Source organism: Amphiura filiformis, chromosome 20 (genome assembly GCF_039555335.1).
Source record: "Amphiura filiformis chromosome 20, Afil_fr2py, whole genome shotgun sequence".
Classification (NCBI taxonomy): Eukaryota; Metazoa; Echinodermata; class Ophiuroidea; order Amphilepidida; family Amphiuridae; genus Amphiura; species Amphiura filiformis.
The window spans coordinates 44,674,934-44,689,802 of record NC_092647.1 but is presented as its reverse complement, the minus strand read 5'-3'; the positions used below and the strand labels follow the sequence as shown (position 1 = coordinate 44,689,802).

General features: G+C 35.8%; 1 protein-coding gene across 1 annotated transcript in view; it reads right to left on the bottom strand.

The window, feature by feature from the left end:
- LOC140142344 (uncharacterized) overlaps positions 1 to 14,869 on the bottom strand; it is a 209,518-nt gene that overhangs the window by 101,462 nt on the left and 93,187 nt on the right. The window lies entirely within an intron of this gene.

The window sequence follows — 14,869 nt, the reverse complement described above, 5'->3', positions numbered from 1 at the left end:
AACGCTTTTGAATATCTCACAAGTTCCAACCAGGGAAATGCAGAAAAGGAATGAGCATATATACAATGTTTGATATATATGATATGCATACTTTTGTGTTAGAGGGTGATGGCGGATCATTTTCAACATTCCATATAAAAAATTACTCAAATTATAGCCTTATAAGGCGCCCTTGCTTGTAAAGTATTAAGAAATAGTAATGAATCAATAATGATTATCTTTTCAAATATATAGGTTATTTTCCTACAAAGCTACAAGGATGCTCGGGAACATCTCGCGGGCTCCAGCAAAGGAAAAGAACAAATCTTTAATTTAAATATGCTTCTAAGACTTCAGCGTTTTGCTTTTAAAGGTTCCTTGCTTGTAAGCAGTTTCCTTACAATATTTAGCGTAACTCACCCTATCAGCTTTTGCTCAACATTTTTGCTTGTAAGCAGCTTCCTTACAATATATAGCGTAATTCACCCTATTCAAATCATATTATGTGCCCCTTTTAGGTACCTCATCTGGAAGGCTATTGGCCTGCGTAGCATCACACAGTTCCGTTGCTTTTTATTTACCGGTATTCCATATATTATCTATTTTCCCATATTTGCATCTTTTGTATGCTTAACGCTTGCTGAAGCCTTAGCCAATTTTGCTTTTTATATACGATAAATTGTTGTTGTCTTTAATATTATATGTAAAGGATTTTGCAATTAGCAAAATAAGTGCCTGATCCTAGCAGAGGGCTGATATGTGGCAAAATGTGATATTTTTCCCGTCTCTCCTTTCTCGGTCTTTGGATAACATCTGATGTAGAATCTAAAGTATACATAGGACTTTCAGGAGGACCATTCAAAGATAGATTCCGCAACCATACAAAGTCCTTCAGAACATGTTTGGAACCTTAAAAGAAGTAGGCCTAATTCCAATTATGAAATTATCTGGGAAATAGTTAAACAATCAAACACAAAGAGACGCGAATCTGGTCAATGCAACCTTTGTCTAGAAGAAAAACTTTATATTCTCAAAATGTCTGAAGACACCCTTTTAAACAAAAGATCCAAACTTATCTCAAAATGTTGCCACGCAAGAAAAAAGAAGTAGGCTCAATTAAGTTGTTGTTTTGATTTTTGATTTGCGGTACCATTAAAATTTCACGCAAAATTCCCATCCATCTATTTACGCGTAGGCCTATCTGCATGGGTCTACTTTGCGTATGTTTCATATTCATGCGTCTATTTATGCGTAGGCCTATCCGCGTAGGCCTATCCGCGTAGGCCTACTTTGCGTACATTTTTTCGGTTCCGTAATCAACGATCATAACAACAACAGCGCAATAGTCTGACGATCGCCGTGAGGCGTGAAACTACCTAGTTACTATGCTGAATATAATATTTAAGCACACCGTGTACGTACTGTGTTATAGACGTATCGTACATGTTTGACTAATAATCCCACCGTAATAATAATCTGTCTTATATTTAGGATGGTCTATTCAAAATCTCGGATTTTGACAAAACTACACCTCCTAAGTCTTGGTTTTTTTTAAGGGTATCTTTGTTTACTAAAGTACATTACAATCATGTAAAAACCAGAATTAAACAATTTTTTGAGGCGTCCTCCTCAGCAAATGTTAAAATATGGCTTTAACTTTTCAATTCAATTGAATAACTACAATATGGCAAATGCCCTGTTCCCATATTTTCATCAATCACAACAAAGTGCCAAAGAGAGGATTATGAGTATGTGTTAATTTTTTTTCAATTTAATTTCTGAGTATAACATTTTGTATTCTATTGAAATCTGGAGATGTAGTGTAATTTCTGGTACACCTTGAATTAAGCAATCATTGGGAATTTGCAGTCGATATCAGATGTTCCTATGAAAACACTGCAAAACTCCAAACTTGTGTAGTAGAAACACCTTAAAACTGCATTTGATAATAATTCTCCTAATTTTTCATCCACACGTTGCCCAGTAGGCGCCTATTACTGCATGCGATTTGTGTGTACAAACATGCACAAAGCTAAGGTGGAAAATAAAAGCAATTGAAAACCCAGGCACATTGTCTGCACTTTGATGTTTGTGTGCATGGTTCTTGTTTGACAGCAAACACACTTGGGTGTGGGTTACGGGTGTGCGTCTTATTTTGGCACATAGGTGTATTAGGTAATTCTCGGCCAAGCTGAAGCTGGACTGTACATGTTGCATCTATGTAACATACTAAATGTGTAAGCACTAAGCAGTGTATTAAATAAAGGCATGTGATTGCAATCTTCTGGAAAACATACGCGCACGTTTATCGCGGAGTTACAAGCGTGCCAAAATTTTCCAGCTTGGCCAAGAATTACCTAATAAAATAGTAATACAGTTTGTAATATTATAAGACCAATTGGAAGTAATGAAATGAATGACTTTTCAATTATAACTCATGTTTCCAATAAACTCACATGGCTATAACTGTGCATTAGGGTGTGGCGAAAAACACTTTTAAATCGGATCGACTTAGAACTCTCTGAGAATTTTACTGTGGTACATGCTACTATTGTGCTGAAATATCAGGAAGATCGGAAGCATGTTTTGCCCAGGCCCTACGTATACATTTGCTATTTCTTATAACTCTATATGAAGAGCTTTGTTTCAAAACCCCTTACATCCACTTGCTCAATTTTGAGAACACATAAAAAAATCACCAAAATAATCACAGATATAAGGTGTTTTTCAACAAAAGCAGTATTTGGCAGGATGCTCATCCTACCCAAGCATCCCGCCAAAAACTTCTTTTTTTGAAAAACCCTCTATCTCAGAGATTATTACGATTACTTTACGCTGCGTTCTCAAAAATGGGCAAGTGGATGTAAGGGGTTTTGAAACAAAGCTCTTCATATAGAGAAATAAGTATGAACTACCTGGGAAAATAGGCATTCAGGTGGCCAATATTAAACACTTTGTTTGGACCTTCCAAAACATCACCAGGTAGTAAGTAGTCTCAAATTGGTTACCATTATTGTTTGCTACAGACAGGTATGTATGTAAATATCTGTGGTATTAGTGCTAAATTAAGCAGTAGGTAGTTAATTATGATATTTTAGCATAATAGTACATGTAAAATATTTGTACCCTAATACAGTTCTCCAGGAGTTTCAAGTCGATGCGAGTACAAAAGTGTTGTTCACAACACCATTGTGCATATTTACATGTTATTGAACACTTGTTTGATACAGTTAATTCTAAATGTTATTTGACCAGTGTTACTGGGTTTCAGTGTTTGTGAGTTATGTAATTATGGTTACCATACTATTTTGACAATACTTGAAGTAAAGAGTCAATTTGTGACTTTGTGAATCAGTTACATGAATAAATAAAATTCTAATTGTTAGAAAACTAATAATAGTGATTGGATTTTATGGCGTGTTGCAATTTTTCAAAGTACATTGTATGTACATGTAGTCGGGATCTATATTTAGGATCTGGAGGAATCTATTGGTCCTGAAGGTGGACTTGAGACCATGGGCCTACTATTTCACCTGAACAGTCAATATTTGTCTTATATCCTTGATTAATGTACCGGTATTCCTTGGTTCATTGATTGGTTAAAACATGCCATAACTCGCTACACATTAATACCCTGGGCCAGTGCTGAAATCCAGCGTATGGCGCTTAACCGTATTTTTAGATACACTTTCAACCAATTAATGAACAATATATTAATGAAGGATATAATAGTGGAAATGAGAACAAAACATTGTCAGGAGGCATGTCTCACAATAGACCTGGCAGGAATTAAAGATTTGAAGTATAGGTCCCAGTTTAATATTTGTGGCAGTGCTATTGTTCAGCTTAAGTGGGATCATGATCCCATGATGCACTGCTGAAATTGTGATACTTTTAACACAGACAATGTGTCTACCTTAACACGGACAATGTGTCTACCTATATAAGAGTTATTTAATCATGCTACTATTTTTAAAGTGGTATGACCATGGATTGGTACTCCCATACCTCTACCCCCCCCCCCCCCAAAAAAAAAGGATCTAAGTTGTAACAAGTTTTTTTAAATTTTTTTTTTTCCAAATGGCTAATTTATTTGAAACTGAATTATTATATCCGAGAGTATTATGCCTGCCCATATACGAATGGGTTATCTCACTGTAGCTGTGGGGGGGCCATTGGACCATGTTTTTTTCCTTGTTCGTAACAATAAGAATGTCTAAAAATTTAGAATGACTTGGGTGTTTGATAAATTTGTTAAATATGCTATAACCACATGGTGAATTGAAAAAGGTGAATGGTTTGACTTTCTGAAATATGGCAATAACTTGATGGATTACTGTATCTTGCAAAACGAAATCTTAGGGTAGTGATGGACCTAATTAATTCAATTACTTTTGGTGGAAACTTCCAAAGGCCAAACACAAACAGCACGCTCAAACGTGGAGAATGCAAGTGATTCATGTAGACCAAAGTGGCACAAGTTATAAATCAGTTGGAAAACTTGCACACAAGAAAGGTACGCCATAAATATGCAAACAGATTTATTAGACCTCCAATAAAGATTCCCTTTGGAGGTTATATATGTTATTTACGATTGTACACAATAGGTACAATAAGGCTATACAACCAAGGGTAGTTTTGTTCAAAAGCTATTAAAAGAAAATACCATTAAAACATTGTTAACTGCTAGAAAATTGCTGCCCGCAGGCTGTACATGTAGGTTGCCCATCATGCCTGGTACTAATAATCCCTTTCATTCTCCATGTTTGAGCATGCTATGGCTTTGGGAGATTTCCACCAAAATTTTGAATTTTTTTAGGGTCCATCACTACCTCAAAGAGGTTTTTGTTTTGTTTCGCAAACTACAGTAAGTCGGCAATAAGATGATCAATTCAACACAATAAGCGCCAAAGTTATACATGTAAATCCCAATTCCAATGCATTTTAGCAACAGAAATTGTAAATCATAACAAACTCATCTTGTCAACTGTCATGAAGTTACAACTTCCTTGGTATGGGTATAAATACTTATTTGACCTGCAAATAAAATGTCATGTATGTTTGACTTACAAATGCTTATTAGATTGAATAATGGTAATCTCTTGTTATACTGCCTTTTAATAGCAGACCGGTATATACAGACAATGTTTACAATCAGACAACTTTATTTTTCAATTTAATTCTTTTAATATGTGATACATTCACATTAACATTGTAAAGCAAATTATATAATGCAATAAACAATGACTTGTTATAATACTGACCAAATTACATATTTCTACATGTACAAAATAATTACAATTAATATATTATGAGCATTCAATTTGAGTCTGAGATCAAATTTCATTGCACAAGTTTCAGTAATACCAATTTCCACATCCACATCCATTCTTATAATAACTTGGACTATGCCATAGTCGATTTTTGATAAATAAAAATATGTTATTTAATCATTATGACCGCATTCAGTTGAACTCGAAATTATACTGATATTATTTTATTACATCAAAATACTAGTGAATGGTTATAAAAGGTATAGGCCTATATAATTATATTTATTAGTGACAGTAACAGTAAAGTGTACGTAGGCATATTGAATGCAACATATTATAATGGCACTTCAATACTGAACAGTTCTGATTTTAGAATCTACCAGTTCAATAATGGCTAAAGCCCGAGTTAAAATCGACTATGAACATTGCATTTTTAACACAACTTTGACCGGGGACTTAGTCCCTATAACACACACTGTCAGTCATACTTGTTTATCAATCCAATTTAACCGCACTACGTACAAGACGCGCTCATGCACCTAGTACACAAAGCGCCGCATAGTTGTGTACAATCAATGGTAATGCCACATGCCCGGAGGATTTTAATGCTCACATCTTCTACTGATATCAGCTAGTGTATAAATGCTCACATCTACTGCTGATATCAGGTAGTTTAATAATGCTCACATCTACTACTGATATCAATTAGTGTATAAATGCTCACATCTACTGCTGATATCAGGTAGTTTATCAATGCTCACATCTACCACTGATATCAATTAGTGTATAAATGCTCACATCTACTGCTGATATCAGGTAGTTTAATAATGCTCACATCTACTACTGATATCAATTAGTGTATAAATGCTCACATCTACTGCTGATATCAGGTAGTTTATCAATGCTCACATCTACCACTGATATAAGGTAGTTTATCAATGCTCACATCTTCTACTGATATCAGCTAGTGTATAAATGCTCACATCTACTGCTGATATCAGGTAGTTTATCAATGCTCACATCTACCACTGATATAAGGTAGTTTATCAATGCTCACATCTACTACTGACATCAGCTAGTGTATAAATGCTCACATCTACTGCTGATATCAGGTAGTTTAATAATGCTCACATCTACTACTGATATCAATTAGTGTATAAATGCTCACATCTACTGCTGATATCAGGTAGTTTATCAATGCTCACATCTACCACTGATATAAGGTAGTTTATCAATGCTCACATCTTCTACTGATATCAGCTAGTGTATAAATGCTCACATCTACTGCTGATATCAGGTAGTTTATCAATGCTCACATCTACCACTGATATAAGGTAGTTTATCAATGCTCACATCTACTACTGACATCAGCTAGTGTATAAATGCTCACATCTATTGCTGATATCAGGTAGTTTAATAATGCTCACATCTACTACTGATATCAATTAGTGTATAAATGCTCACATCTACTGCTGATATCAGGTAGTTTATCAATGCTCACATCTACCACTGATATAAGGTAGTTTATCAATGCTCACATCTTCTACTGATATCAGCTAGTGTATAAATGCTCACATCTACTACTGATATCAATTAGTGTATAAATGCTCACATCTACTGCTGATATCAGGTAGTTTATCAATGCTCACATCTACCACTGATATAAGGTAGTTTATCAATGCTCACATCTACTACTGACATCAGCTAGTGTATAAATGCTCACATCTACTGCTGATATCAGGTAGTTTAATAATGCTCATATCTACTACTGATATCAATTAGTGTATAAATGCTCACATCTACTGCTGATATCAGGTAGTTTAATAATGCTCACATCTACTACTGATATCAATTAGTGTATAAATGCTCACATCTACTGCTGATATCAGGTAGTTTAATAATGCTCACATCTACTACTGATATCAATTAGTGAATAAATGCTCACATCTACTGCTGGTATCAGGTAGTTTAATAATGCTCACATCTACTACTGATATCAATTAGTGTATAAATGCTCACATCTACTGCTGATATCAGGTAGTTTATCAATGCTCACATCTACCACTGATATCAATTAGTGTATAAATGCTCACATCTACTGCTGATATCAGGTAGTTTAATAATGCTCACATCTACTACTGATATCAATTAGTGAATAAATGCTCACATCTACTGCTGGTATCAGGTAGTTTAATAATGCTCACATCTACTACTGATATCAATTAGTGTATAAATGCTCACATCTACTGCTAATATCAAGTAAATATTATGGCACAAACTATCAACATTGTGATCATGGTGGGGAACATGTAACTTCTGTTTTGATAACTTTTGGGGCTGAGAAGAGTTTTGAATGTCCTGCGCGCATCCAACGCATCATGAAGAGGCTGCTACTTCCGGTAATACAGCAAACAATTTGTCCTTGAATATTTATAGTGCAAATTCTCACACCAAAATCCTTCACTTGAGAAGAATAACGATACGTGTACGGTATATACCTGTTACAGCTCGTGTTTATAGTGAGCAAGTATCTAGAGAATTTCTAACCAGAAAGAATTTATATGCCAATGTACCATACATCTGCTCCCACCATAAACATGTTGTATGACATAATTGAATTGTTTGCTTGCTTGGTGCACTGCATGCATCCAAAAACTCATGAGCAATGGCATTTGCTGTTTCTGAAGCAAATACAAAGTTTACACACTGATGTTATGTAGCAATATGGATGTTGTTCTTAATTCTCAGACCATAGTCATGCAGGCTGAATGTATAATCTATGACAGAATTGAACATTTTGCAAGTTTGGGATTTTCAATTCTGGGATTTTCTAGTTCTGAAGCAACCTCAATTAATATGTGGCACAAGCAACCTATTGTGTTATGCGGTAATTTGACAGCTTACATCATGGCTTGAATAGTTTGCACATTTTGTGCACTGCATCCCTTTAAAACTGGTCAAGCACTGGGATTTCCTGAGTCTGAACCTGTGAAGTAATACAGACAAAAATAAACATTTGTTAGAAACTTTGTATTTCCAAAATAGGTAAAAGCAATGATAGTAAACTGCGTAATCTGTCAAATTGAAAATTGAACCCCTATACATTGCACAGTTAAGGATTATGAAAATCTGCAAAACTGCAGAAAACTGACAACTCGCAGACAAGGGATTGAAAAACTTCCCAAAGGTTATATAACTTAAATAGTATATCAAATGAAAGAGGATACTAGTAACTTTGCACAGACACCATCCTGACCTATGACCCAAATGGAAAAGGGGTCAACGACCTCTTCGAATATGGCCAAATTTGAAAATTTTTAAATTCTTTACCCATATTGCAGTCTTTCTTCAAAGTCACTATTTTGGAAAGGCTCCCGCCACTTTCTCTGCAAAGACTAAGTATTCAATGAATGAGGAGACTCTAAGGTTTACATTGGTACCACTCCCAGGGCAGGGGGTATCCTAGAACAAATGTTACAGCAGTTCAAAGCTAGAAAACTGAAAATCTGCGTAATCTGTCAAATTGAAAATTGAACCCCCTATACATTGCACAGTTAAGGATTATGAAAAACTGCAGAAAACTGATAACTCGCAGACAAAGGATTGAAAAAACTTCCCAAAGGTTATATAACTTAAATAGTATATCAAATGAAAGAGGATACTAGTAGCTTTGCACAGACACCATCCTGACCTATGACCCAAATGGAAAAGGGGTCAACGACCTCTTCGAATATGGCCAAATTTGAAAAATTTTAAATTCTTTACGATATTGCAGTCTTTCTTCAAAGTCACTATTTTGGAAAGGCTCCCGCCACTTTCTCTGCAAAGACTAAGTATTCAATGAATGAGGAGACTCTAAGGTTTACATTGGTACCACTCCCAGGGTAGGGGGTATCCTAGAACAAATGTTACAGCAGTTCAAAGCTAGAAAACTGAAAATCTGCGTAATCTGTCAAATTGAAAATTGAACCCCCAATACATTGCACAGTTAAGGATTATGAAAAACTGCAGAAAACTGATAACTCGCAGACAAAGGATTGAAAAACTTCCCAAAGGTTATATAACTTAAATAGTATATCAAATGAAAGAGGATACTAGTAGCTTTGCACAGACACCATCCTGACCTATGACCCAAATGGAAAAGGGGTCAACGACCTCTTCGAATATGGCCAAATTTGAAAAATTTTAAATTCTTTACGCATATTGCAGTCTTTCTTCAAAGTCACTATTTTGGAAAGGCTCCCGCCACTTTCTCTGCAAAGACTAAGTATTCAATGAATGAGGAGACTCTAAGGTTTACATTGGTACCACTCCCAGGGTAGGGGGTATCCTAGAACAAATGTTACAGCAGTTCAAAGCTAGAAAACTGAAAATCTGCGTAATCTGTCAAATTGAAAATTGAACCCCTATACATTGCACAGTTAAGGATTATGAAAACTGCAGAAAACTGATAACTCGCAGACAAAGGATTGAAAAACTTCCCAAAGGTTATATAACTTAAATAGTATATCAAATGAAAGAGGATACTAGTAGCTTTGCACAGACACCATCCTGACCTATGACCCAAATGGAAAAGGGGTCAACGACCTCTTCGAATATGGCCAAATTTGAAAAATTTTAAATTCTTTACGATATTGCAGTCTTTCTTCAAAGTCACTATTTTGGAAAGGCTCCCGCCACTTTCTCTGCAAAGACTAAGTATTCAATGAATGAGGAGACTCTAAGGTTTACATTGGTACCACTCCCAGGGTAGGGGGTATCCTAGAACAAATGTTACAGCAGTTCAAAGCTAGAAAACTGAAAATCTGCGTAATCTGTCAAATTGAAAATTGAACCCCTATACATTGCACAGTTAAGGATTATGAAAACTGCAGAAAACTGATAACTCGCAGACAAAGGATTGAAAAACTTCCCAAAGGTTATATAACTTAAATAGTATATCAAATGAAAGAGGATACTAGTAGCTTTGCACAGACACCATCCTGACCTATGACCCAAATGGAAAAGGGGTCAACGACCTCTTCGAATATGGCCAAATTTGAAAATTTTTAAATTCTTTACGCATATTGCAGTCTTTCTTCAAAGTCACTATTTTGGAAAGGCTCCCGCCACTTTCTCTGCAAAGACTAAGTATTCAATGAATGAGGAGACTCTAAGGTTTACATTGGTACCACTCCCAGGGTAGGGGATATCCTAGAACAAATGTTACAGCAGTTCAAAGCTAGAAAACTGAAAATCTGCGTAATCTGTCAAATTGAAAATTGAACCCCCTATACATTGCACAGTTAAGGATTAAGAAAATCTGCAAAAACCGCAGAAAACTGACAACTCGCAGACAAGGGATTGAAAAACTTCCCAAAGGTTATATAACTTAAATAGTATATCAAATGAAAGAGGATACTAGTAGCTTTGCGCAGACACCATCCTGACCTATGACCCAAATGGAAAAGGGGTCAACGACCTCTTCGAATATGGCCAAATTTGAAAAATTTTAAATTCTTTACGATATTGCCGTCTTTCTTCACAGTCACTATTTTGGAAAGGTTCCCGCCACTTTCTCTGCAAAGACTAAGTATTCAATGAATGAGGAGACTCTAAGGTTTACATTGGTACCACTCCCAGGGTAGGGGATATCCTAGAACAAATGTTACAGCAGTTCAAAGCTAGAAAACTGAAAATCTGCGTAATCTGTCAAATTGAAAATTGAACCCCCTATACATTGCACAGTTAAGGATTAAGAAAATCTGCAAAAAACTGCAGAAAACTGACAACTCGCAGACAAGGGATTCAAAAACTTCCCAAAGGTTATATAACTTAAATAGTATATCAAATGAAAGAGGAGACTAGTAGCTTTGCACAGACACCATCCTGACCTATGACCCAAATGGAAAAGGGGGCAAAGACCTCTTCGAATATGACCAAATTTTAAAATTTTAAAATTTGTTACACATATTGCAGTCTTTCTTTAAACCCACTGTTTTAGAAAGGCTCTCGCCACTTACTCTGCATATACCTGGTATTCAATGAAAGAGGAGACACTAAGCTTTACATTGGTACCACTCCCATGGTAGGGGGTATCCTAGAACAAATGTTACAGCAGTTCAAAGCTAGAAAACTGAAAATCTGCGTAATCTGTCAAATTGAAAATTGAACCCCCTATACATTGCACAGTTAAGGATTATGAAAATCTGCAAAAACTGCAGAAAACTGACAACTCGCAGACAAGGGATTGAAAAACTTCCCAAAGGTTATATAACTTAAATAGTATATCAAATGAAAGAGGATACTAGTAGCTTTGCGCAGACACCATCCTGACCTATGACCCAAATGGAAAAGGGGTCAACGACCTCTTCGAATATGGCCAAATTTGAAAAATTTTAAATTCTTTACGATATTGCCGTCTTTCTTCACAGTCACTATTTTGGAAAGGTTCCCGCCACTTTCTCTGCAAAGACTAAGTATTCAATGAATGAGGAGACTCTAAGGTTTACATTGGTACCACTCCCAGGGTAGGGGATATCCTAGAACAAATGTTACAGCAGTTCAAAGCTAGAAAACTGAAAATCTGCGTAATCTGTCAAATTGAAAATTGAACCCCTATACATTGCACAGTTAAGGATTAAGAAAATCTGCAAAACTGCAGAAAACTGACAACTCGCAGACAAGGGATTCAAAAACTTCCCAAAGGTTATATAACTTAAATAGTATATCAAATGAAAGAGGAGACTAGTAGCTTTGCACAGACACCATCCTGACCTATGACCCAAATGGAAAAGGGGGCAAAGACCTCTTCGAATATGACCAAATTTTAAAATTTTAAAATTTGTTACACATATTGCAGTCTTTCTTTAAACCCACTGTTTTAGAAAGGCTCTCGCCACTTACTCTGCATACCTGGTATTCAATGAAAGAGGAGACACTAAGCTTTACATTGGTACCACTCCCATGGTAGGGGGTATCCTAGAACAAATGTTACAGCAGTTCAAAGCTAGAAAACTGAAAATCTGCGTAATCTGTCAAATTGAAAATTGAACCCCCTATACATTGCACAGTTAAGGATTATGAAAATCTGCAAAAACTGCAGAAAACTGACAACTCGCAGACAAGGGATTGAAAAACTTCCCAAAGGTTATATAACTTAAATAGTATATCAAATGAAAGAGGAGATTAGTAGCTTTGCACGGACACCATCCTGACCTTTGATCCAAATGGAAAAGGGGTCAACGACCTCTTCGAATATGACCAAATTTTAAAATTTTAAAATTCGTTACGCATATTGCAGTCTTTCTTTAAACCCACTATTTTAGAAAGGCTCTTGCCACTTACTCTGCATAGACCTGGTATTCAATGAAAGAGGAGACACCATGATGCAGTCATGTCTACAGTAGAATTCATCTCGACCTTTGCAGGACTTAACCCCATTAAAAGCTATTAAACCAAGATAACACTCATTGAAACAGCTCAACTGATTAAATCGGATCTTCTCTGGTTGTGCACAAGTGACTGTTTTCATGTGCGATATCGCAATAAAGATGGTATTCATAGCTTCAGTTGGGTAACCGATTATAAAGGAAACGAAAGGAAACAATGTTATGTGTGGCTTTGTTCACGAAATCAGACAATGTCGTGCTTTTTGTAAACCAGCATTCTTGAAAATGAGCAACATAATGATTTTTGACTTAACACGGTTTAGAAATAATTTCTTCATATTTTTGGTGTTATCTGTCGTTTACATATCCTTCCTAAAACACCAAAGTACGAGTATTTCCAAACATCTAAATTTGCTAAAAATTTAGGACATGTTACAAAACTATATTGTCTAGAATTTTAGAAGAGTACTTTTAATATTGGCCGGTTATTTTTCACACAGCGACGTTAACTAGGCAATGTACTATTACCTATAACATTAACTAAAACACCAAAGTACGAATATTTCCAAACATCTAAATTAGCTAAAAATTTAGGACATGTTAAAAACTATATTTTCTAGAACTTTAGAAGAGTACTTTTAATATTGGCCGGTTATTTTTCACACAGCGACGTTAACTAGTCATATCCCCATACTGTTAACGTAGGGCTATTTGTAAAGGTCACGCGTCAATGGGAAAGAGCACTGTGTATTGTGTATAGGAAAACGGACAGTAACTGCAGTATGCTAAGCTTTACATTGGTACCACTCCCAGGGTAGGTGGTATTCTAGAACAAATGTTACAGCAGTTCAAAGCTAGAAAACTGAAAATCTGCGTAATCTGTCAAATTGAAAATTGAACCCCCTATACATTGCAGTTAAGGATTATGAAAATCTGCAAAAACTGCAGAAAACTGACAACTCGCAGACCTGTGCTTTTAAAACTCACGCCACAGCACAATAAGGCTATTGAACAGTGTAGTGGTTGTATGCAGTTTTCTCAAGCTGATCGATATACCAGTCCCTAGCCTTTGTTGATAAACATTAAGGTCAACTCATCAGATACATTTGCAAAAAATTGTTCATCTTTTTATAACTTACTTGTCACCAAACACATTGCATCTATCAGATGACCCCTAAGTGTCTGCACTTCTGTCCCTGATTCACAGCATGGTTTTGTTCAATCGCTGTTATTGTTCTTTGTCCCTTTAAGGACTTGGAGGTTATGCTTATCCTGTGCAAATAAAAGCAATAATTGTGAATCAGAAATTTTAGATTTGCTATTATTTTGATGGACTGATTAAAAGCAGGGTAGGCCTGTTATACACTAAGGGGATATGCATGATGTAGTTTACACATACCTTGACATTGTCAAGTGATTGTCACACACGTCCATATTCATTCTGGCAATTGTTTCAAATGTCAATTTAAATGAGATTGTTTAGTTCAGTTATTATGACTATTGGGTAATTTGCCTGAAAACCTATATTTTGTAAAACATAGCCCATTAATCATTTCGCTCTTTGATACATATGATTTAGACTGAGTTCCACACATTTTTAGCAATAAAGACATAACTGCACCCTTTATAAAGATTTAATTGACACCACATTTCTAAACCATGGGCTCCTCATTGTTTTCTGAGAGGGCAAAAACAGGGGGAAAAGTGACCCAAATTGCCTGTTGACAATTTTGTTGTGGTCAGCAAGTAGGGACCAAGATGTTTAGGGGAAGGGGAGGATGTCACTATACCACATGAATTGCATACCACTGGGTTTAATTATTTATTAATTAATTTAATGTTGTGAATTTATTCTTACAAAATGCTTATAAATGTCTTTTTTCTTGACTCTGATTTACTGGTATCATCTGTAGATAACAACAAAAATCAAGTCAACACAATATGTAATCCGAGTTTCAAAATACTTACAGTAACACAAAATGCTATCAACTGAAGATAGCACTGTAACACAGAATGCTACCTACTGAAGCTAGCATTGCCACACATGAAGTTATCTACTGAAGATAGCATTGAGACACATACTATCTACCGAAGATATTATTACGGTATCTCACCACAGGACCTGTCAGTTTACTGATACGCTGATATCAAAGTGATGTACCTGTTCCCATTATTATTGCTATCAGAGTTAGACATCTGGGGGTAGGGTGCATCTATAATAGCCCCCATAGTTTGCATTATTTTTGT